Raw genomic sequence first — 27,217 nt, 5'->3', positions numbered from 1 at the left:
ATTACGAATCTACGAAATTTTATTAGTAATTACTAAACAGGTTATGTGCTATTTCACCATAAATATATATTATTCAATTACCATTCATATTTCCATATAATTTGAATCTTAGTCTATTTCTTACATGAATTACAGGGATATTCTTTATTCATATTATTATAATTCAATACTTTAAAAAATTCATATTTTTAAAGAATAAAGTCCTTAATAAATTAAAAAAGTAAAAACAAATTTTCTATTAAATATTATATACGTATTATCCAACATGTGTATAAAATAATCGTCTCTTTTTTAATCGTTTTATGAATATTACATTAAATACACGCAAGCCTAATAAAATAATTTAAAATAGTGATTTGTGTTAATTGCATTTTAGTGTTATATCCATTTTATATGTAAATTTAAATAATATATATATATATATATATAATATTTGTCTTATTTAATCGAACTCTGCATACTTTTCAAATCGATTAAATTTTGGTAGTGATATTATAATAAATTATAGATGAGTATACATTTTTAATTACACGAAACAAAACAAATGTTCAAAAGCATTTTTATCGACAAAATATTTAAAATTGAGGGTATTTTTAGGTAAAAATTGTTATTTAATTGAAAATAAGAAGGTCAATAATAAGAAACTTTGAAAAAATTATCTTGATAATACGAAAACATATCAGGAATATTTACGTTACGCTAGTTTTAAATAAAATCGATTTCGTTTTCTTTTATAGCTTAGTAAGAAGCAACCATAGATTTAAAGTTTCACTTAATATTTGTTTAAGTATTCTTTAAACATGTTGAAATTTATTTTAAATATATTTTTATACATTTGGAATTTTTCACTCTTTTAAGTTTTTTTTTTTTTTTTAATTTATAATAAGATTTTTATTTATTAGTTAATAGGCTCAAAAATATAGTATAAAATTCGTCATAAGTTTTTTTTTTTTTTTACAACAATTTAAAATATCGAAGATACATAGATTGCATTGTTTTATTAGTTTCTAAAGTTTCAATTTTCATGAAAAATAATAATTTTAATTATATTGCTAATTATGTAAAAAAATATATTAATCGCAGTGACTTGAAACTTTTATTCATTTTTTAAGTTATTATTTTCAATGCATAATAAACTTTTCAACATTTTTTGATTAATTTGAAGTTATTTATACCTTGAATCTATTTAAACTATTTTATATTACGTGGTTATATTGGTTAAAGTTATTTGCCATATTTTGGCCTAAAATTATTTCAACGTATCGAATTTATAATTTAGGAAATACTATTAAAGATGGATACTGATTTATCTCCTTCACTTAAAATTGTTTGTAAATAAATTCTTATTTAATGCAATTATCAGTATCAAATTATCTAGCTAATTAAGAATATGTTATATTAAAAACAACGCTAGATCATATATATATATATATATATATATATATCATAAAGCAGACTGATATTTATACAGAAGTAAAACAATAAATAGAAAAACCAAAATAACTTTTGATTTTAAACGATGCGACTTATTTTGAATGTCAGAATATCTAATATGTAAATGTTCAAAATGTTCGAATAATGGAGTTAGAAATATTAAAATATAAATAAGGTAAAACCTATCGACATTTTTACTTTTAAATTATTATATAAAAAAAAAAAAAAAACATAAAAATCACTGTATACGTGATTATTATCAAATAAAAAAATAATATTGATATATTGCTTTATATAAAGATTATAAAACATTTAAACTCTTATTCTACTATATACTATTTAGCTATATATTTATTGTATATAAAAACTGAGTATGTGAGTTAAACAAAAAAATCAACTTATTGGATGGAAAAATGTATGTAGTTTGAAATTATTTTCATAGAATATATAAAACGAGATCGGATATAATGCTGAGAAAATTTTTAAGAAAACTTAAGTCTAAGCGAGGTTATTTCTGCTGTGATAGATTATACAGAATATATTGAACGAGGTGGTTTAAGCGCACAAAAAAGAAAGTCAGAAGAAAAATAGTTTGGGTTGAAGATAAGTGTGACTGCTGTCAGAAAACTATAAAGATCATGGTAAAAGTAGTTAAATCGTTGGGTGGGTATACAGAGTTATGATGCCATAGTTTACCTTTTTATTTTGACATATTTCATACTTAACTAATTCTTTTTTCTAAGTTTATCATACCTTTACAATAATTTATACTATTCTAATCGTTCTTAAAATAAAAAAAATACGTATTTTTTCTATAGGTACTGGAAAATATTAGTATTATTATAAGATTTATACATCATAAATGTACCTACAATTTAATCAAATGTGTATTTAAAATTTATATTTTACTTGAATAATAGCACAAGATATTTCAGTCAGATAACCATAGATTAAAATGGACATTTTCAAGGAAAATAGGAAAATACTAAAATACACATTTTAGACCAATTTTAAAATAATTTTATCTTTCGGTGTGTAGCATATTTAAATTTTGAGTGGAGTGATGAAAATTGAATATAGTTAGGTCTTTATTGAGATTAAAATCAAACATGTTTAGTATTTTTTTCAATTGGAAATATATATTATTATCTAATGTAATTAGTCTTATTTTTCTAGCAAATTTTACAAATTATCTAGTACAAATTAAAGTTTTATGTTACTATGAGAGTGCTTATAATTGTAGAACAATTTGAATTTTGTTGTACGTACAAATAATATCACTTGAAATAATTAAATACCCATAGTAAAATAAAGGTTTCTTTTGATGGGGGTACGTGAAATTAAGTAATAATAAATAATACATATAGAATAATAATTGTCTATCAATATATATTTTATTTTTTTTTAATTAAAATAAAATTGTTGTAAGTTAGTTCATTTTTATGGTAGAAAAAGTTTACATATTAAAGTTGCGGAAAAAAATGGGAATTTTTGAGTTTGGCATTTATAATATAAGTTACCATTTAAAAAATATCAGTTTTAGTATGAGTGAGAGATAATTTTATTTTTCTTAAATTGGCCTATAATATGAATTTTATATGCACCAATTTCCTCAAAAAATTCCATTTCAATACATTCACAGATTTCTAGCTGAAATATTTTGTCACTGTGTTACTATTTAGATAAAACACTCTGTATACATATACAATAGTTCGTGTAAATAAATCAAGTATTAGCTGGTTACCTACTAGTTTCAAGTTAAAGTTCAAATGTTTAAAGCAGACGTTGGTTATATTATTGTAGTAAGCTATAAAATATTGGAACGGTCCCAAAATATAAAATATATTACCTACTTTAATAAGAAAAAAGTTTGTTCTAACAAAATGGGAATGTTACGATGTTATGTTGTTGCTGTATGATAATTGCACAAGGACCAATGAAATGTAGTGAAATAATTCTAAGTTTTATATAGTCAGTAGTCGTTACTATTTTGATTTCAGACAGGAATACAGGACAAAATAAAAGTTTTCGCAGTATGAATAATCGGTTTTTCTAGCAATTAAATATTTCATTAGAAACTATACTGTATTAAATTTTTATAACTTATAAGTAAAATTGTTTTTTTATGATATTATAGTAATAAAAATTAATGATTTTTATTAATGAATAAGCTAATAATTATAAATTATTTTGTTCTATTTAAATGTAAATAAAATAATTTATATATGATAAAAATATAGGCCATTAAAAAAATTTTAAAACTTAATTCTGTTTACGATGATTTAATTCGTTTAAGTGTGGAAATTTCATTTAACTGTATTAAAATTCCATTATTAACAAAATAAGATCTTATAGTTCAATAGAAGTGTTTTAATTATTATATTATTACTTCCCATTCCGAAACCAGTTAAGTTTATTATGTAGTGTTTCGAAACGATTTAAATTATTATTACTTACAAATTATTTTATTTGAACTTTTTAAATTAAAAAAATACTTAACATTCTTATTTGAAACATGCATGATTATGTATCTTTTCCAAACCTTGAGAATTGAATTTATTCTTCTCCGCATTTCAACGAATTAAAAAAAAAAAAAAAAAAAAATACTGAAAAAGTGAGAAATTGACATTCAGGGTTGACATGGGCTCGTTCAATAATAAATGTTTTCTTACATTCATTTTCATTCATTTTAATGATTAATTAATTGGGATAATATATGTACGTAGCACAAAAACCCTTGGAACAACATTTCTTGTAATTAATAAAATTGTTTTGACCAAAGACAAAAATGCTAATTTTGTTTTGGGACACCAAACGCAATAATATATCCAGTAAGATTAATTAAATATAGTATACACAATATACATGGGTATTCTGCTTTTGGATATTGCAGGATAAGTGGGTCGTGTCAATATATAATATACATGATAGGGGGAAGGTAATCGATTTACATATACCATTGTCACGACACGTGTATACGATGTCTTACTATCATATAAAATCAGCTGCAAGTCTAAGGAGAATTGTCGAATATATGAAAATGAAATATAATACTTTAAAATTTCGATATCAATGGATTCGTTCGTCTGACAAAAACTATTATATATTATCTGATCGGTCCTTCCATTTATAACGAAATAAATAAAAGCAGAAAAACTTTACACTGACGTTGATTGATGCAAAACGGATAATACTGCTCAATTCCCATGATTTCGTAGTACCCGTATATATGTGTGTATTTATATGTTAAGTAAATTACCTGGCTGCCATCGAACCTCTATTCAAGATTTCTATTTCTTTCGTTAAACAGGTACAAACACTACAAACTGTAGTCATGTAGTGGTTTATTGGATGTTTTACACAAAAGCAACATCCGAGTATACAAATTATTTCGTAAAGGGATCATACAACAGATATTACCATCACTTGTTCCATCAACCGATTAAACTATTTTCGTATTACTGATTACTAATAATCTAATGCTCATATTGGTAGGCAGAAAAAATGGCCACGGATAAAAAACTCAGAAAAAAATCTAACGGAAAAATACTTAAAAAAAAATTAACACACCCCAGAAAAAACCCTCACGGAAATAAAAGTCTACACGAGTTCCATAATTATTTTATTTAATATTTTGTTGATTATATATGTACTGTAACATAATAATAACTCATATGAAATAATACGTATAGATCAGCGGTTCTCAAACTTTTTTGTTCGCGGAGCCCATAATATTCCTAAAAAAAATTACGGAGCCCCAAAGATCAGAAATGTCTATATGAGGCAACAAAAATTCATAAATAAATTATGTAATTACAATTAACAATTGTAAATGATTTGCTTTTTATTTTTATTTTCTATAAAATACGAATATATACGATCCATTTGTATTTTTATTCACAAAAAAAATTGTTAACAATAAAAACAATTGATGGTAAAATAAGAAACACGTAATACGAAATAAACACCGAAATAACAATATTTGCGTTAGCGGCCGATGAATAACGAGTAATGACTGAAGAATCAAGAAATTATTAGAACTTCGTAGAATGTAGATTGTACTCTTGTAGATTAGTAAACTAAATCAATATCTTACAACATGTCAAATGAATGAAAAACCCGACTTTTATCTAATCTCATTTTGACAATGACACAAAATATGACATATGTGGATTTATAAATATTTTAAAGTTTTAAACGTTTAAAATAATTCATATTGGTACGGTCTAAATAATATTGATTATACAAATAAAAATTTAACTAAGAAATATAATAATAATTTAATAATTTAAATTTAATTAATACAAAAATTCTCAGGGAGCCACGGAGCCCTTAGACTACTCTCGCGGAGCCCTAGGGCTCCGCGGAGCACAGTTTGAGAACCGCTGGTATAGATAATAGATGATAATCATAGTCATAGGTCATGACAATAACAATAATATAATCATGACACATGATTTGTCAATCACCAATCAATTTTCGATAGTTTATTAAATAATTAAATAACCAAAAATATAATAATAACAATTCACACGAAATTAATCGAGTTTAATACGTGTTTGTGTATTAAATAAAATAGTCGTTAAAGTCATTTTTAATTGTTATTTTCCTTCATTGTAAACTGTAGTCTATGTGACAATATAATTTGGTAATTTAATGTTAACTTTTTTTTTATTATTATTATTGGTTGTACAGCCCCAACATTGCACTTCCTTACTTTAGTATCATCTACAGTAACTTATGGTCTCTTTTTTTTCGTTATAGTTTAAATGGATGAATAGTTATGACTTACTAGATTAGAGAATCTATGATTCCACTTTATCAGTCATATTATTGGTTCTATGTTCACCATTCAACGTTGCTCCGTGAACATTCTAGACACTTTGAGGAAACTTTGGCTTAACTTTTTTAAATTGTATTTTGTTTATCAAACAATTTATTCGTTTTAAGTAAATTTACATATGCAGAATCAAAATATTCAATTCAACCTAAGGTAGCATAAGACATAATACATTTCAAATATGACATTACCTTTTTAACATCTGTCAAAGTGAAAACATTAAACCATCTTAAATTTCACTTAATTTTATAAGATTAGGGTCTTCATGGTATAGTTGTTCTTGTCCTTAAGCTTGAAATTTTCTATAAGTTAGTTATGAAAAGTGATAAAAACACCCACGCACAATAACTTTTTCGTTAAATATTTTATGCGCAGCTTTAATTTATAGCTTTTTCAAAACTAAGATGAACATATGTATTTTGGATCTGTACATTTTTTTAATGAATTTTCTAAATAATAGTTTATATGTTTCTGTTATTTTTCTTTGCAATAGACAATAAATTAAAGTTTTAAATATATCATTTACTTCTACAGTTATATCATATAATCAAAAAATAATGTTAGTGGTAGTAAAAAATTACCATTTAAATACCACCATGCACTGGATTTTGGTGAATTGTTCATTCCTTTTATAGTCTCGAATATCAAAAATCTTTGTTTAAAGCCACTGCCTTTGTTAAAAATTAAAAAAATGGACATGTAGAAAATGATCGGTTATGCACCACTCATCTGTTAAAACTTAAAAGTAAATATTGAATTTTAAATCTAATAATAACTAATATAATTTAGGTACCTACTATATTAATAGTTCAAAATCATCAAAATTAGTTGGTTCAACTAGATTTAATTTAGAACGTTGATTTCACAATTGTTCTTTTAATATGTTCTTCTACTGCATCTTTGCTCTGGTGTTAATACCTAACTTAAAAATTTCTTACGCTTCAATGGCTTAGATGAATCAGTTTTCGTTTTTTTTATTTTTAACCATACATAAGGCTTTTTCTACATGGTTAATTTCCCCGTGAATTTCATCGAGGACTACTTTGAACATGTTCCAGTTATTTTAGATTTACCAATATGCTTTGCTACATATACTACTATAGTAACATAATTTTTCTAAACCTTTATTTAATTTCATAATCTCCAAAAAGTACCAAACATTGTAAATTAAATTAAATGATAAAATGCTTATCAATAGTTGAGTAAAAATAAATAAATAAATACAATTTAAAATTCATATAATTAACATTTTTTGGTGATTTTTTTGTAGGTTTTTTTTCCAGGAGTTTTTTTTTGGGATTCGCTTATGTTATATTAACATTTCTAGCAATAATTAAAAATCAATCGATTACGATTCTGTTGAAATCGTTGTTTATACTTGTTTTTATTACAAACCAACCCTTGTTAACCATTATTATATCTCGGATAAGATCTTGAAACTATATTATTCTTCTTCTTATTATTATTATAATGATATTTGAGTTCAACGTTTCCCTGTTGGCGCAAGTCACGTTTTCAGGAGAAATTCGTGTTATCGAAAATATCATATGATTCTTATTTTATTTGAATTCAAATAAGATAAAATTAAAATGATTGAAGAACTTATTTCACAGAATATGCATTATATTTATTTTACCATGACAATAAGAATATTCTCGTATTCTCGTTCAAAGTTTGGTTTTTTTTCTAATATAATGAATACTACAGCATTATTTACTCAACTTTTTCATATCTATCAATACACATAATAAAAGTATTCAAATTAAAATTTTTTACAAACATTTGAATGGCTAAACGATAGTTTATTTTGATTCTAAGTAGATAATTGGTTGGATATGATTTATTAAATTAATTTTTCAAATTTAAATCATGACTTAAAAAGTATAAGCATAATATAACCTTTGTTACAGTGTAAATATTTTTCCGGCAGTTTTTGTTTAGTCTAAAACATTTTCAAATAAAAATAAATAAGTAGGTAGGTATTATTAAAGATTAAAATTAAAATTGCATAATACATTTTTTAATTTAGTAGATACTTGTAGACTACAGTGAATATATTTTATAATTTTATCTAAATAAAATACCTTAAGTACACATAATAATTATTTTTACTTCGAAAATTACATATGTCTGAATTCACAAATTTTGATGTAAATATCTGCATTACTAAACTCATAATGACCATTGCTACGTGCATTATATACATGATCTTTTTGTGCCAGACAATGTCTAAATGACTTCATCATATGATATTATGTTTTTTTCGATTGGTCTATACATATATATGACAATATATTTAAACCAGATTCTCGTACTATTTTTTTAGAACGCTGAATATAATTATGTTAATTTCAATTTATTTTTTGTTATAGTTAACTAAATAATAATATTATCTATTGATCATATTAAAATTAAACTATAATGTTACATTTATTTTAAAACTTGAAATTTTCTTTCGTACATTTGTAGATCGAACTACTGATATATTTTATCTTAACAAGTTTTAATATTCTGATTGATTTTAATGCATAATTAATGATAATAATCTGTGAACTAATTAAAAAAAAAAAAAAAAAACATTTATTATCAACTATATTTTTTGAACTCATTATTATCCTAATAATATATATATATATATATATATTAATTTATAATTTATTTTATATCTATTATTTAATTTTGTATATATTTGTATTATTGCTTTGTAATTATTTTCAAGAGTTTTTTTTGTTGAATACTATGTAACTATGACTTTTACATAATAAAATTAAGAAAGTTACAAATAAATAAATTATTATATTCTTAATTTAAGCCACAGGTATAATATATGTATTTTTTTTATATGTCTGCGATGAACACGTACAAAAATGTATACATTTATGAATAATAAAAATATGAATGTCTATGTAAACTGTAAGTATTTAAAACTGTTTTAACGTAATATGTAGTTTCATGTTTATTTATATCTTGTTAACATAATATTATAAACTAAGCTATTTCATGATTTTATTTCATGTTAATAACAATGATTTTAAGTTATTTAAACATGTACATTGTACAGGTATTATATTTTTCGTTTATAATTTTAGTAGAAATATATAAGAAATGTAATCCATTCTCTGTTTATTTTTATAAATTTATATATTAATTGTATATAAGATTTTATTGAGAGTTGAATACACACTTTAAGATAGTTTATACGTTAAAAGTTTTTTAACGAATGGACCAAGGATTTTAAAGTGGCATCTTTTTTAAATCCATACTCATGTTGATAAAAAATGTATTAAAAAGGTATTCAATTAATACATTTTTATTGGAAATATTAGTGTGAAAAGTAGGTGTAGTATCGTATATGAATTATGTACATGGGAGATTTTTTTATATTAATAAATAATAAAAAAATAGTTTAGATAGTTGTAATTTCTAAAATCTTTATAAAACATTGGAATGCGTTTTAAGTACCTTGGCTACAACTAAAAGTATTACTACAGAACAATTATTTCTTACAAAAGGGGAATACTATCATGGAGGCTGACAATGTCCATTCTGCTCTCGAACAATATTTTAAATCACCAATTTATTCTCTTGGAAATAATATTATTAGAATAAGATTGGCAAGGCGTCAATCAACCATATACAATCAATACCTACTTAAGAATACTCATTTTTATAAAATTATGATGATGTTTACTCGTTAACTACATTACGTCCAGGAAAAAAACAGGGGGAAAAAATTGTAACAGTTATTTATTTACAGTATATTTATAAACTTAAATATACTCATAAATATGACGAATATATGATAATATATGAAACTGAATTTGAAGAAGATTCGACAAAACAACCAGAACAAAAAAAAAGTAAAATATCCAGAGGAACAATTAGATCTCAAAGTCTCAGGAATTTGTGCAATACACCATTGTTCGTCTTTGATACAAAATTTAAAGATTTGCAATCGTTTAAGTCTATCATAAAAAAAGAATGTCACCTTTTTTATGACGATTTGCCACATTTCAAAGATACAAAAAAGAATCAAATATAAGATTTCAATAAAATATATAGTGTAATAAAAAGTTCTATTTAAAAAAAAAAAAAATGATAATATTTTGTTATTTATTTTATTATGAACAATGATAAAGTGGCAGCTATTTTTTATTACTTTAATTTTTTTTTTATAATAGTGTACTATATTTTATAATTAGTTATAAAACAGAAAAGTTAATTATGTTTTATTATTATATTGATAATTAATCATACACCATAACCGTTGAAAATGTCATAGCTTTAAATATTATAAGTTTAAAGTTATTTTGTTTTATTAAGTTAAGGAATTTATACAATAATAATTTTTTAATTAAAATGTATTTCTTAGATAATACTTTTTAGTTTTTTTTAGTAAAATTATTCAAAATACATTCTCTTATACGGTACCTACTATCATTCAAAGAACCTCTAATGCAAGTTTGGTAAAATTCATGGACTATCAAAACTTTCGATATGACAAAACAATCACAATTTTTATAATATTTTGACAAAAAGTATTGATTTTTTTTTTTTTTTAAATAACATGAGTGTAATTTTAAAATTTCAAAACTGATCTCTGTAGATCATAAGTAATTTGTTTTTTTTTTCCTAAAAAACAATGTTTTTGAACGAATAAGATTATTTCATATCAACAATATATCAATATATCAATATAACAATATATCAATTAATAATTAAGTTTTAGCGATTTCCTCGCACGAAATAAGCCATAAAAGTATATCGTTTAAATTTTATCAAAACAAATACACCGTTCTTAATATACTTGACAATACATGTAGAACTTATGCTACATTGCATATTTAATACTATTATACGAGTGTATTATTATTATGACAATAGCCAACTTGCTTTTAGTCACAAATAAGTAAGCGAAACGCATTAAAATTATTATTCATTGTTCTTAATATTTGTGAATCTCTTTTTTCGGAAGTACACAAACGGAATTTTAATTGTACTTTTAATATGTATTATATTATATCTCTAGTTCTCCTTTATTATTTCTGTAAAATAACATTAATGAGGGATCCTCTGGAGCGACCACAATATAGGCCGTGTCACAAGGTATATATTCTGTGGTTTTCTACTCTAAGATTTTATGATTTAATCAATTCGGTAGTCAGGTTTAAATGCTTCTTTACGTTATTATTATCACAAAAATTACACATATTTACCGATTTAGGCAGATACCAAGATAATAGTGTGTACAGTATAACAACAATTTTGTCATATGAATATATATATATATATATATATATATATATATATATATACGTATAATATAATATATAAGTGCGTATAAAATATTATACAAGATATTTAAGGGTGTTTATTTTCGCATTATAAAAATCTACCTGTTTACTGTAATAAGTGTACAATCTAGTTCCATTCATTTCTTTAATTAGCTTATTACAAACCACATAAATAATATAATTACATACTTAATAAAAAACTCCATAATTAATTTGCGTTTCCTTTATCACTGATATTTAATATTTTTATTAAATGCAAAAAAACAAACTTTCTAATTTTTATTTTATTTGAAGTTTAACTTAAAACCAAAAAAATATTTTACATTTTTAATAATTATTTTGGAGTATTCTATAAAAGTATTTTTTTTATAAAACCAAATTTCAACAATTTCGTAAGTATCAAAAGTTATTGATACGGAAAAAATAGTGAAATATTGTATATAATTCAAGTAATATTCACTTTGACTCAGATAAAAATGAAAAAAAAATGTAAAATTTTAATAAATATATAATGTAAGTAATTTTCTTACATTATAAAATAATTATCTTATAAGCAACATTATTTTTAAATCAAATGGTTATCACACTGTAAATACATTTATCATATTGTGGTTAAAAACTATATACAAAACATCATTTTAAGTTATTTTTTAAATTATCTACAGTTATAAAAAGACATTTAAAAAATATTATTTTATCTATACTGTAATATTTGAACGGCTCGTTATAATTATTTAAAATTGTTTTTCTACTTATATATTATAATAAATTTTATATTAAATAAAATAAAAAATTATACTTTTTAAGCATAACATTATAGTTTTTAAATATGTTTCAAGTTAAAAAATGCGATTTATTAGGCATTAATTATTCTATAGACACAAAAATAAACTTAAATAATTATAAAATTATATTATTAATAAATACACTTAGAGTAAGTATAAAATGGATTTGTAACTAGTTTGGATTAAGATTATTACTTTTAAAACCAAATAATATAACTAAAATGTAATAGAAAACATGTTTAAATGAAAATAGTTGGTATATATTTGCGTAAATGTATATTAAGTAAAACTCTTTGAAATAAAGAAATATTTTAACAAGGAATTTTTTTATGGTTTATTCAAGTACCATTATCCTATGTTTATATATATATATATATATATATATACACCAAATTCCTGAATTTAAGTAGTGTGAAAGTTACTTTTGCAATCTCTAAAATGGTTGAAACGAAAATTCACTAAATAAACGATATGACGAGGAAAAAAAAGTAAACATTATTACACGCATATTGTATACCTATGTATATATATATATATACATAGAAGTTAAATATATAGAGAGAAAATGTCATAAAATAAAAATCATTGTAAAACGTCTTCAATGATTTTCAAGTAGATTTTGGTTTTTGAGACTAAAAATAAAACCCAAAACTTAAGTGTAAAAGGAAAATTGGTTTGTGCGAATGTCTTAGTAGATGTTAACATTAAGCACAACTTTTATAGTCCTTATTTATAAACTTAGAGATACAATGAACCTATTAATAATAAAATAATCTATTTTATTTTTTTTTCGTATTTTACACTTTTTTTAGTAGACCTAAATGCTTAGATTTTTAATTTGAAGATTTCTGATAGAATATTAGATTTAATAGTTGATTTAAAGGATTAAAATTTAAAAGTAAAATAATTGAAAAAACAAGATTAAAATTAAGATAAACGGGAATTTTTACTCAAAATCAGTTTTTTACAAAATTGATTTTATTTTTAAGGTGTTACTTAAAAACAAAATATTATCATATTTATTTTAAATATAAATCTTTATAAAGATTTCGTACCGTAACTATAATATAAGTGTTTTCTATAAATGTTTTGAGTTCAAATTTTGATTCATTTTTTTTTTTTTTTTTTTTTTTTTTTTATGTTTAAATTGATACTATTAATGGGTACTTGAAATTAGTATAGTTAATATAATTAAAGTTATCGTATATTTTTTACACAGAATAAAAATTTTAAATGTAATATTTTTGGAAAAATATAATTCAACCTAGTATATTACAAATAATAAAATAAATCACCTTAATAACAATTTAAATATATCATAAAATATAAACATTAATATCAAACGATAGACCGTTTTAAAAAAGAAATATTATTATCATTAAAATCATTTTTTTTTATAAAAAATTATACAATATTATTCAACATACAATTCTCTGTGGTTATTATATTGACGAGTAAAATTGTGTTAAGTGAAAATAAATTGCCATAAAAAATTAAAATAATAAAATAAATAATATTTAATGTCTTTTATTTTATAGATGATTTAAATACAGGAAAAAAACATTGATTATTTTCTTTATTGAGCTGTGTAATTAAGAGTGCATTAATAGAACCCTATTTTTATTTATTTATTTATTTTTTTTTTTGTATAATTGTAAAATATTTGAATTTATAAGTATAAAATTTAAATATTTTGAAATGAATAAAAAATTATTATAATAAAGATATTAAGAAGTACTTTTATTAAATGTAAAATTATACGATTTTGTTTTTTTTTTCTTTCAGAATTCGGGTTTTATAAAAATATAAATTAGAAAGTTCTATTATTAAAACCGACATTTCACTAAAATTTAAGGAACTAAAACTAAAAACAATCAGTAAATTCTTAATTCTTAATTTTTTGTTTGAACAAATTTGTAAAATTTAAATAATAAATATTTAAATAATAAAAAAATCAAAAAGTCTTTAAAACTAGAGTTGAATGAATATAATGAAAATCGAAAAAGAAATATTTTACTTTAAATTATCAAAAATCTTTTAAGATATTAAAACCTTCATAAATACATTAAATTATACTCTTTGAATTTCACAAGTTTACTATTCATAAAACAAAATTTCATACTTCCATTCATATTTAAATAAACGTATGAGTTTTAAATGTTTAGTTTATTTGTAATTTATGTATAAAATAAAGTTATAAAACTTTTCATGAGTTTAATTCATATAATATATTTAAAATTTGCATTTGTGTATACACCTATACTCATGAATATAATACTGATACTATGAAGAACATTTATTATAAAAACTGATTTTGTAATTATTATCAATTGCTCATTTTGTTTATTAAACAAAAAAATAATATTATTGTTTTAATAATTAACTTCAACGTCTATTTGCATTTCAAACACGAAATTTGATTTATTCGTTATCAAATGAGTCGTGGTCGATTTAATTTTTTTCTTTTCAAACGCTATAATAATTTATCTCTTTCAATTACTTATATAGAATGTTGTGAATAAAATTCACTTGAATCAAAATACTTGGTTACTTACCAAAAATAGTTGTACATTAACCCTGTACAAAATATACAGTGTTATTATTACCTTATTTTACATTTTTTTTTATTTTTAATCAGCCCTAAAACAATGAATCTTGTAGTTAATTTTTGTATTATCTAAATACTCTTTGAAGCTTTTTTTTTTTTTTAAATAGCGTGCAATTATATATTTTTAGAAATTATAATCTTTTATAGTTCTGTATTTCTTGATTATATATTGTAATAAATTGGTTAATCTAACCTTATAGAATTATTGAATGGTATTGTTTGATCGGATATAATTATATATTATTTCATTTTATTTCATATATGTATTACTCTTGTTTCTTTGATTCTTTCTTATGATACATTTTACAAAATCTTACATCAACTTATTAAATTGCTGTAAAATTATCCTGACCATAATAAATTATTCAGTTTATTTTGAACGTAGTGAATTGACCATTTAAAATAGAGTTACTTTCGTCTGTCATACAACAATATATGTGTCAACAAAATTGTGATAAAAATAATTATGATTTTTAAGAATTATATATTTTTATTGTATGTAGATACAACACTGGAATAAATTTCTATTAAATAAATTATAGCTTAACACAGTTTTTACTCTTATTTTCAAATTAAAAACTTACATTAAATAAAGGATTTAGTTTTAAAGTTGATACTCATCAAATAAAATATTTAAAATAAATTTTGAACGCAATTTATTAATTGCATGTAGCAATATGTTATTTTGTTAACTTTGTAATGATAATGATTTTTTAATGTAATATTTTTTGTGAAAATATAACATTTATATAAATTATAAATAATAATAATAATTTTGATAGTTACAAGAGCATACTCAGTGTGACAGATGGAAACCGTAGCATTGATATTACACAAATATTTAATGAATTACACTCTCGAAGTAATTATATTGAATGATGTTTTCTATTAAAAATAAATTATCGTGCTATTTATTTAGTATAGGTGTTACATTTATTTTATAAATTCAATGAATGAAACTATTAATACTTGTGAAAAGCTTATTGTTCTCGTTTGTATAACTAGGTATTGAGATTTAGATCTATACTGAAATTGTATGTTTTAAAAATGACTTTTGTTTGTATAATATACTCGTAATTTACATTACATTTTATTTAAGTATTATTTTTTTTGAACTTTAACTTTCAAAACTTATAACATGTGTGTGTTCTTATGTATGTTTAGCAGTTTCACATTTCGTCAAAGTTTCTTGAGAAACCCCTAAATATGGCATTGACTTGTTGTCTTATAAACTCTTTATACATCTATTATTATAGCCATCAAATTAATTCCAAATTGAATGTTTTTTGAAAGTGACACTTGTCTTCTTTTTTTACGTAAAACAACTTTATCGTATTAAGAGAATCTGAAGAATTGTTTCTAAACTCAAACATGCCACAGGTCCGGTCCATGATGGATTGAACGTTAAATGTCGTCCTTGACCCAGTCATTTTTTAACAGTTTTATTTTAAAAAAAAAGATAAATCAAACCTAAACTGATATTTTCATCTAAGTATATGTATCGATCAATCAAAAAAGTAAAATTTTGACGTTTATCTGATTGCAGTTTACAAGTTGCTAAAAAAGTATCACAATGGAATTTTGTATATAATGAAAGGTTATATTATTATAATATTGTTTTCGATATTTTTAGGCAAATTATATGTTTCTTCAGTATTTTATTCTATAAGTTATCTTACACATTTAAAATTAAATCAAACACTTGAAGATTTGATTGACACGCTTAAATATATCAAATTTATCGAGTTAAAACTAAATCAAAATATATCAAACAAATACAGTGACCAATTTGAAAAAATTATCTAAATTCTAAATGGATGGAGTAATTTTGTATTTAACTCTGGTTATTTTTATTTGAATATTATAAATTTAAAAAGAAAAAAAATGTTTTGTATCAAAATTTATTATTTTATACTTTTGAGTTTACGTATCTTATATATGTAAAAAAGTACACGATATTTTGCAATGAATTGTAAGTTTTAAATTATCGTTCATTCTAAGTGGCGTCTTTCAAAAAAAAATTCCAAATTACTAGCTATGACTCAATCATCCGGCTTTTAAAGGGTTTAAAAATTATTCATGTAGAAATAATAAAATTGTCATTCGAACTATAATTATATTAACCACTAGAAACCATTAGCTCTAAGATATTATTACTTTTTGTAATTTATATTTTCACTACTCTTAAAACGTTATAATTTTTTTTTTTTTTTTAAAGCGATAAATATTTAAAAAAAAAAGTAAGATGGTAAATCGTTTAATGAAGTGTGTAAATAAACAGAAATATATCGAAAAGTAGTACTTTATTTCATAAGTATATTGTATTGTATGAATTTCATTTTACTTTTCGATATCTCTATTCTGACGAAAAAATATAAAGTAAAAACATTGCAATATGATATTTGAGTTTTATGACGTACATATAAAGTATATTTAATAATTTATATAATATGTTTACGCCATTTATATTGAAACAATCCATATATATATATATATATATATTAAGTTTGCCCATTTATTAACGACGACCATAATGTTCGTAAAGTAGGTACCTACCTAAGTATAAAGTTTAAATACAAGGGACAGGTATTTTAATATTATGTAGGTACATATATAGTTTAAGAAAGGCTCTTAACTATATTATGAAAATATTTATAATTATAAATAATTATTTGAGTTTCATACGTATCCGTAAGCAACTGCATATTAATGTGATATAGTTTATTAACAATAATACATCAATAATTGAGGAACAGTAAGTTCCTATAAAAACTGTATGCAAATTAAACATGTAAGTATCTAAACGATATAATATGTATTTATGTGATTTCAAATTAATACAAATATCCTAAGTTAAACAACAAAACTTAATTTTATCTAGATTTAAGACTAACGAAATAGCCTATAGGTGGTTAAATAACAAGAAATAATAGATAAATGATTTACTCTTTCGCAATATTATAGACAGTCGTAATAAATACTATAGTTGTTAATTTTTTTATTAAACGCACTGTAATTAAAAATTTCGGATTGACACTACTCGTACGTCCAATACAGATTGTTCTTCGAATATTTACTCACTTTAAAGTGTTTAGTGAGAGCTTCAAAGTGTACCAAAAATGTAAACGTCATTACTGTTGGACTTAGAATCAGTGAATTCTCACGGGATATCCCAGATATACAATTATACAAATACATACTCGTATATTATATTTTATAAACGCGTGAGAAAAACTCTCTGACACACGCTTCAATGTTGGCTATTTTCTTGATGCATATATGATTAAACGAATGAAACTAAATGTTTTCCAGAAAAATGATTCAATTTTAATGTGGATAAAAAAAAAAAATCAACAAATATATCGTTAAAAAACCTTTTTTAGTTTCTGTCATAGTACGCAGAAATTCGTTTCGTATATTTTTTTTTACCCAAGCCATTTTGAGCCCAGTAGCGTCTACACAGCTGCACGCCTATTACATGGATATTGACCGAACCATGTTTAAAAAAAAATAAATGACATATTTTGATTTTGGGTGTGGTATAAAAAAAAGTAGTCTTCAGTTTTTTAAATGTTATAAGTTTATTATCATGATAGTATATGTACATAAATATATAAGGTGCACTATAAGTGTACCTTAACATGGTATTTTTGTATATTACGATGTATAATGAAGCTCGTTAAAAATGATTACTTCCTTTAGATATCATTGTACTAATGAATATTCAGAATCGCTAAGTTTGTGAGATCTTTGTAAATGTATTTAGATACTCGTTGGTTAATAAATAAATAATTACATAGAACCAAAACTAAAACGTAGAAATTAAATCACTAATATTCGAAGTCATTTCTTCATCAATATTAAAACAAAATGTATACGCAGGATCAAAGGAATATGGTACGAGAAACGCTACAGTTATTTAAAATACTATAAACAGTAGTAAAACGCTTTGGATGTATTCGTTGTTTAAGTGCGATAGGAATGAAAAACATGATTTATTGAAGTTTAAATTTGCATGTGCGTAATAAATTATAATTGCACGTTGAGAATCGAAGTAATTATAGTCGTGAAAGTGATAGGAGAATAACTTGTATGTTGTGCCATGAACTTGGTAATGATTTGCGGATGTGTGGAATTATTTGAAATAGAAATAGAACCCCGAAATATTTTTCATAACTAATTTAGTATCACACAATAATCTATGTATAATATTAAAATTATTATTATTTTTAATAAAATATAACATAACGAGTACGTTTTATTATACCTACGCTCTAGCTATATAATGTGATCTATTAATTTTCTTACGTGGAGAAAGATATACGCAATAAGTTGTTAAATCGTTCGTCTCTAATGTAATTTTTTATAATCTCAAAATAATTGGTACTTTTTAACTGTTGATATTTGAAAAACGTTTATGCAATTCCTGTTAGTAAAAAATATAATGGTTTTATGCATTTTGTGATAATTATTAAGTAATTGTTGATTCGTATTATAATTTTCTATATTTTTTATTGAACACAAATCACGTGTAATAACTTAATAAATTTTACCTTGATTAAGCTGACATTCTACTTACTATTCCTTAACAAAAAATATGGAAGTCAAAACTAAAATCGACTCATACATTTTTTAGAACAACCATAGATATTCAATTTTTATAAGGTAATAAATTTATGTTTACTATATCAGAAACATAATAGCGTCAGTTTTTAGAATAGTTTATCAATGTCAACCATTCATGCATACGTGGTTATTGATCTTGAAGTAGTTTTTGATACAATTTCTCAAAAATCAAGGCAAGCTTATAAATATATTCTTATAATTAAATTATAAAATTTTTTAAATATATTGGGCATAATAAAAATAATATTTATTGAAATTTAATGTATATTGCATCAACTGTAATTTTTGGAAGAGCGGTAGCGAAGGGATTTTAAAATTCACGGTAAACTTTACAGTTAAGTTCTCTATTCCCTTCCATTAAAATAAACCCTTAGAACTCTAGTCAAAAAAAGTTTAAAACTTTTGAAGGGAATATCAGTAGTACACATTTTATATAGTCCTAACCGTTTCACACCGTTTTACATCGGGTAAAATTAAATGAAAACAACTCTGCCTATACAACTTCACAACAAAATAATAAAACAGTGCGTTTGTGTTACTACTACCATTTTAATATTATTCAAAATCTGTATTAATCACGCAAAAGAATATAATAAAACGTGTAGCGTATATGAATATAGAGTATATAATATTATAATTCGTGTATAATTAACAATAATAGTTATGCAAATAGAAGACAGAAATTACATGCGTGACTCATTTGAGTGTTACATAACATTTAAAACGCGATACGATATCATGACTTGGCTATAAGATCCAACGTTTCGTAAAATGATCCAGTGCTCAGAATAATTAATAAACTTAACCGCGCACACACGTATAAGTACAGATGCGCGTCTTAATTTAACACGAATAAGGTGTGCCGAAACATTTTGTTGAAAATTATCTAAACATATTATATATTATGTTTGCGTCACCATAATAATAATAATAATAATATTAACGTATAGTTTATCGTTTTGCTCATAAAAATTGAAATTTGACAGTTGGAAACTCATTCGGATTAAATAAAACTATAATCTCTGATGTACCACATACGTTGTACTGCACTAATTATAGGTGTAATTTTATTTGACAATTGATACAATATTTTATAGTATTTAAAATTTAAGCTATATGGAAGAGCTAAGAAATATTTAATATATTTAATATTGTACAGAGATTTCTTAAAATTGATGAGGATTCATTTATTTATTTATTTTTTTTGTCAACTTATCTCTATAACTTATCTAACTAACACCGTGGTTCTCATAAACGACACCAAATATTATCGTGGTTATCTGCAATTTTTATATTTTCCATAGTAAAATGAATGTTAATTAGGTATAAGATCAAATACTATATAATAATAACTACTATCTGAACTTGTCGGATGATACATTGTCAATTATTTTATCTTTGGCTAGCACATATACCTTATCGTTTTTTTAATCGGCGTTCTAATTTAATATGTCGTGAATGGCTAGAGTGGGGTGTACTTATATTTACTGTATACTTGAGAGAGGAGAATGTGGTGAGGACCCCTGCACTCCTTCTCCCTGGGTAATAAAGACAGTGTATCAATGTGGTCAAAAAATCATCTTATAAGATGCTCTACAAGTCTGGTAGGCAAGCATTCATTAAGTCCCCGTCTTCTTAATTAAAACAATTTTAATTGCACATTTTGCTGATCTCATGTTATAAAAAAACGGTGACTACTATTATTACCTATATGTACGCAGTAATTCTCATATGAGATTATAATCTGGCAATTTTTGAGCGTGGTATTTACATTTCCAGCAAGAACAACAATAAGTGACGAACTAATAATTAATACTAACCACAACATTGTAAACGCATTTACTGTTCAGGAATGAATTTACAATCACGTATGGATATAATAAGTTAATGGATTGAAAAAAATAAATCGAGTTTTTTCCACGTTATTTTGGCAAACACATTATCTCAGGCAGGTGCCAAATCAGCTTTTGCGGCAAACCGTGCAAAAATTATTCGATGTACCTATTTATAACACTTGTACAATTTATACCCGGTATCTCGATTTCATTGGTACTGACAGTTAATAAATTTTAGCAAATGTACCTATTGGGATTTGGGATTTTTTTTTCTTACCTCCTAAAACCGATTTATGAAGAACGCCGCTGTCAGTTACATTGTCTAGCTGACTATCGATCGCGTACAGTTCTATAAAATCAGATAAGCATTTTGGCACGATCGACTTATATTTAGAAATTTACAACCACGAAAAAAATACCCGAATGCACGGATTTCCAAGGATTTACTTTTAAATCTCAAGAACAAACAAAATTCCCTTCGCCTTAATGGATGCGATTAAGTGGATCCCAAATAGGTTTAAATTAAATTATAATAGTACTTCACATTTAAAAAAAAAAAAAACTGTGAACATATACTCGTATTATTATATTTTATTTTTAATTTAAACAAGTATACTAATAAAATATAAGATTTATTATGTATTCGCAGAGGTACATGGACCCAATTTTATGAAATATTTTTAAGGATATTAATTATTTACCTATAGAAACAGATATAAATATATGTAGGTACAGATATAAATATTGAAAAATAAAACATGAATGACAACTATTTCCATTTTAAATTTAAATGCGTTTACCCATTTGTAAAATCAAAGCGAAACATTTTTGGTAAACTATTTCATATTTCCAAAAACTTGGATTTATGCACATTTTACGTAACGAGGTCAATGATATTTTAAAAAGAATATGTCAAAATATCTTATCGTACTCACAATTGAAGTCATGTTAATAAAAGAGAGTAATATGGTTTCAAATGTTTTAGTTTATCTACAATAAAAAAAAACAGTCACAGATAAGCTGTAGTAGGTCAACTATAATTTTATAGTTTATAAAAAATAAAATAAAATTTATATAACTTTATAATTTTCTACAAATTCTATATCTCAAGAAAATTTTTGAATTAAAAAATGTCTATATCTATTAATTTTGATTTTTTTTCGACAATAATTATACAAATTAATAATACATTACACTTATTTTTGTTATTCTATGATCTAGGAATACAATTTATTAGAATAATTTATTTTAACTATTTTGTTTTTTCAGAGTATAATTAATTTAGTTCTACTTAAATGTATACGTATAAAAACTTATTTAAAATGGAATAAAATATAGTTAGTTCCCAAAAATGTATGATTGCATTCTAAAATTATATTAATTCTTGCAATTTCTGTATCGTGTTATATATATATATATATAGACGTATAACATTTGTAAAATAATTCCACGACGTTGTTTTAACTATAAAAAATGTGAGTTTTAATTAATAAGTACGCGTTTTTGGAAGTTTTTAATTTAGAACTATATCGGTATTTACGATTTTTAGGGTTATTTTAACAAAGGTATATTAATTTTTAGTACACAATTTAAATTTTTTACATAACCAAACAATACATGCTCGTTGTTAAACTAATTAAAATTGTTTGATAGCTAATTTCAAGGTAATATACTAATATACATTTATTGTAAGTTCATAGTAATTTTAGTATAATTAAAATGAGTAAAATTCTTTGGAAATATAAAATCGCTAAATAACATAAGATAGTTTGTAACTTCCAAATACTTAAGACGCGAATATTCAATAAAAATAATGTATCAGGCTCATATACAAAATTGTTTTTATGAACATAATAAAAATGAAATACCATAAAACAAAATAAATGTAAGCTAAAATCTATAGAAAAAAAATTGAATTGCCATTTCATGTTTATACATACACATTTGTCATTGTACAAAACAGCGAACTTCATCCTATGATAGTATCTAAATACTAAATGAATGCAATCACGTTATTATACTCGTACGACTTGATTAACAATAATTGATGGAATGCTTAAAGCAACATAAATTAATAACTATTTTCTTATAATATTACACTTTAGTTCTCCAATATTGTTGAGTTCAAAACTTAAGACACATAATATAACATAACAGTTTAGATGAAACTTTGATTTCAAACTTTAAGAAGAATATGATAATCTGCCAGAAGCAGCATAAATATTATAAGTATTTGAATTTATTAAAATAAAATAAGTCATCGTATTGATAGATTGTATTGAAGCGAAAAATTTTTGCGCGGTGCTTAAGTTGATAATTTGCATTAACTATATTTTTTTTATTCTCCATTATATAATGGAAATTACTTTTTTTCGAAATTATTCTATTATGTACCACGTACAAAAAGATAAATTAATTTATGACACTCGTAATCTTTATATTAAATAATTGAGTAACTTAAATGTTTTTAAATTTGTGTATATTATTTAAGTATTTTTAAACTCACAACAACAATACAATACTGATTCAATCTATGACAATTTTAAAATACTTATTTAATTATTATAAGCAAAATTATATTGTATGTCATATGTGTATTAGTTCATACTTGAAAAATAAGCTTTTCTGTTATTTAAATATTATTAATTTGTAAATTGCATTAGTTTTAAATAAACTAATTATATTATTTATTCAAACAAAAAATGTTTAATTATTAAATATAAATTAAATAAATCAATGAATAAAATGTTCAAATATCTTATGCTTTTAATCGTTTAACTTACCCATATATGTGAAAATTAAATTTATATATTAATTAATAATACAACTAATTGCGCGTTTTAAATCAAAGTTGCATAACATGAGCTAATGTTAAATTGTACTTATTAAACATTAAATTATCTTTTGAAATATGGAAATAATATAATAATTATTTTTAATAAGCCATAATTATAATATGTTAATATTTCAGTGTTTGTAAAATATTGTGAAATTTTTCGTAAATAATAATCAATTATTTATTAAAATAATTTTTTTTGATTGAAGTACTTAAATAGTTTATTGGCAATGGAAAAAAAAATAAAAATCTATACTTACTTCAAAAAGTTGACAGATTTTATTGTAAGTGAAATTTTATTTTTTAAATATACAATTATTAAATTTTTTTGAAAGTCAAATTAATCTTCTAAACCAATATGGAGTCAAAGTTATCATTTTATTATATTTATTATTTTACTTTTTTTTTTTTTATAATAAAATATAGAATTTTATATATTTTATTTTTATTAAGTTTAAATAAAGATATAATAATATAAAATATGTAACTATTTTTAGACTTAACGGAGAAAATTATGTTCTTAGTTAACGAGCAGATTGTAAATACATTTTATATATCAGCAAAAAGTATATTATACAAGTCTAAGCAAGTGTATATTATGTATAAATATTAAAAAATAATAATAATAATAATAACAAATAAATAAATACTATTTTCTATTATTTATTATTTTTTTAACCATATCAAAAAAGAATATTGTGTAAAATTTCTACATCATAGTTTACTTTTTAATAATTATTTTTTTTAGAAATGTTTGAACGTTACTGACCGTATTTTCTTTTCAATCGCTAAACAATAGCATATTCCGTCCAAAAAAAAAATGTCTCACATGTCACGCGAAATACAGTAACGAACGAAAAAATCGAATCGATAAACCATCTATAAATAAGTCGTGTTCGTAAAACAAATATCAAAGAAATTACACAGTGGCATATTGGCACGGAGAGGACACGCGGACGATCGGTAGACGAGTTTACGGGAGTAATCGCGGCACAGACTAAACGCGTGCTGCCGGCGAAAAAACGAATCCGTCGACAGTCGGGCGCCAAAAAAGTTACAGCTCTCCTCCAAATAGCTCTTCCCGCGGAGCACATGCGCGCGTGTCCATGTCGTATTATTATTATATATTATACGCTTCCAAAGTCTAATTATCAATTTGCACGCTGTATAACGACGAATGTGAACAGCTCTTATTATTAGTGGAATGCCGAGTGCTCGTGTACAATACGTACTCGCAACGATATATTATTATCGTGTGATGTCTTCGATAGTGTGTGACGATTTTCGTATATTATCACTGCGAGCAGGATGGAAGGGGACTGTTCTAGGTCGGGTGAACGGAAACACTATTGATATTTTTCCACGTACACTTTACGCTCAAGTTCTAAATCGTAATTATTTCATTTTGATACGGCGCACAAAAACGAGTCACGACCACGACGATACGACCACCGCCGTTTCGTGTCAACGAGATATCGAGTTTGAGTTACCGCCAAGTTCATTAATATCGTCTTAAACTTGATAAAAAAAAAAAAAATGTCCGAAAAATGCAGTAATAATGGTCTGGAAACGCTGTCACGAATTCGGTGGCGCACATGCCGCCGTCAAATTTGGTAGCTGGGTCAGATTATAACATTCGACGAACAAATAATAAAACGTTGGATTTGATTTTTTTGTCATTACTCGCGTAATTCGTATACAACAGTTATAAGCACGAGATGCGAACGGATTTCAATACGCTTTCGTTATTTTTTATTCGTGTTCATCTAAACCTACTCATACCTATATTATTATTATTACAATATTATATTAACGCTATAATTACTGAAACAATTGATTTCCTAATAATTTCGCAAATAAATATATTTTAAAAATATGTTGCCAATTAACAGTTAATAATATTTCAATGATTTTTATTAATAATTGAATGTATAAATCTGATCACTCAAAGTTAGTTGAAGTTTATTCGACTATTCAACCATTTATAAGAAAATATTGTTCGTTCACTGTTATAAAATATATTAAAAATCACCATTTCACCAAATGGACGCACTTGGACTGATTTTTTTTGGCTCGAGGACAATAAATTTATTTTCTTAACTATTATTTTTGATGGTGAATTAAATAAATATTTTTAAATTTTACCTTTACTTTTTTATAAATAAATATTTATTCATATACGCACATTTAATTTATATGTTTCCATCTCCAAACTTCACGAATTCCCAAAATGGCTTTAAAAAAAAAAATACTAATTTGTAATCACTTTATTATAATATAAGTATCTCCTATATATCTCATAACTAGGTATATTATATTTATTTAATAGGTCGCTATTGGACCATAATATATTCATTTTTTTGACTTTAATTAGCTATAAATCTTTTAACAGGAGAGAATGCAAGATAAATAATAAATATACATCATATTTGAGGGTATCAATACTTAAGTTAAGAAAATGATGTTATCATGTATAAAATATGACAACCTTTGATTTTTTTTCGCTAAAAAAAAGTGTTATAATTTCTTATTTCATTATTCTGAAGTAATGATTTTTATGAGATATTTTTACTTGTTTACGTAGTAATAAATTATCATACGAAATATCGTTTTTTGTGCTTCAACTAGTTTTATATATTGTGCTATAATGTTTAAAAATTTTCAAAATCATGGAGTAGTAGCAGTTATTTTTTATTAAAAATTAATATGTTTTAATTCCTACGACTTGAAACTTAATTATACTATAGCTAATATGTTGATACTTCAATTTTTAATTGAAAAATAATATTCTCTTCCTTTGTTATTAACAACAACTATTAATGTTTTCAGACATGGTTGATTTCTCTATAAGGTGACCGGTTTTCAAGGAGTGACCTCCCCACCGGTTTGTATTGAACAATTATAATTGTTTATAGACAAGTTTAATTTTTAAAGTAATAATTATATTAAGTATACATAT

General features: G+C 23.5%; 1 protein-coding gene across 2 annotated transcripts in view; it reads right to left on the bottom strand.

The window, feature by feature from the left end:
- LOC112594542 (neuropeptides capa receptor-like) overlaps positions 1-25,240 on the bottom strand; it is a 113,062-nt gene extending 87,822 nt beyond the window's left edge. For both annotated transcript variants that reach the window (XM_025339355.1, XM_025339356.1), the window contains exon 1: positions 25,028-25,240. The gene's annotated coding sequence lies outside the window, so the exon portion shown is untranslated. The remainder of the gene's footprint in view (positions 1-25,027) is intronic.
- Positions 25,241-27,217: the final 1,977 nt, after the last annotated feature.

Source organism: Melanaphis sacchari, unplaced genomic scaffold (genome assembly GCF_002803265.2).
Source record: "Melanaphis sacchari strain LSU unplaced genomic scaffold, SCAv2.0 Contig23_pilon_pilon, whole genome shotgun sequence".
Lineage (NCBI taxonomy): Eukaryota > Metazoa > Arthropoda > Insecta > Hemiptera > Aphididae > Melanaphis > Melanaphis sacchari.
Note: the sequence above shows the minus strand (reverse complement) of the source record. Positions and strands in the feature narration are given on the sequence as shown.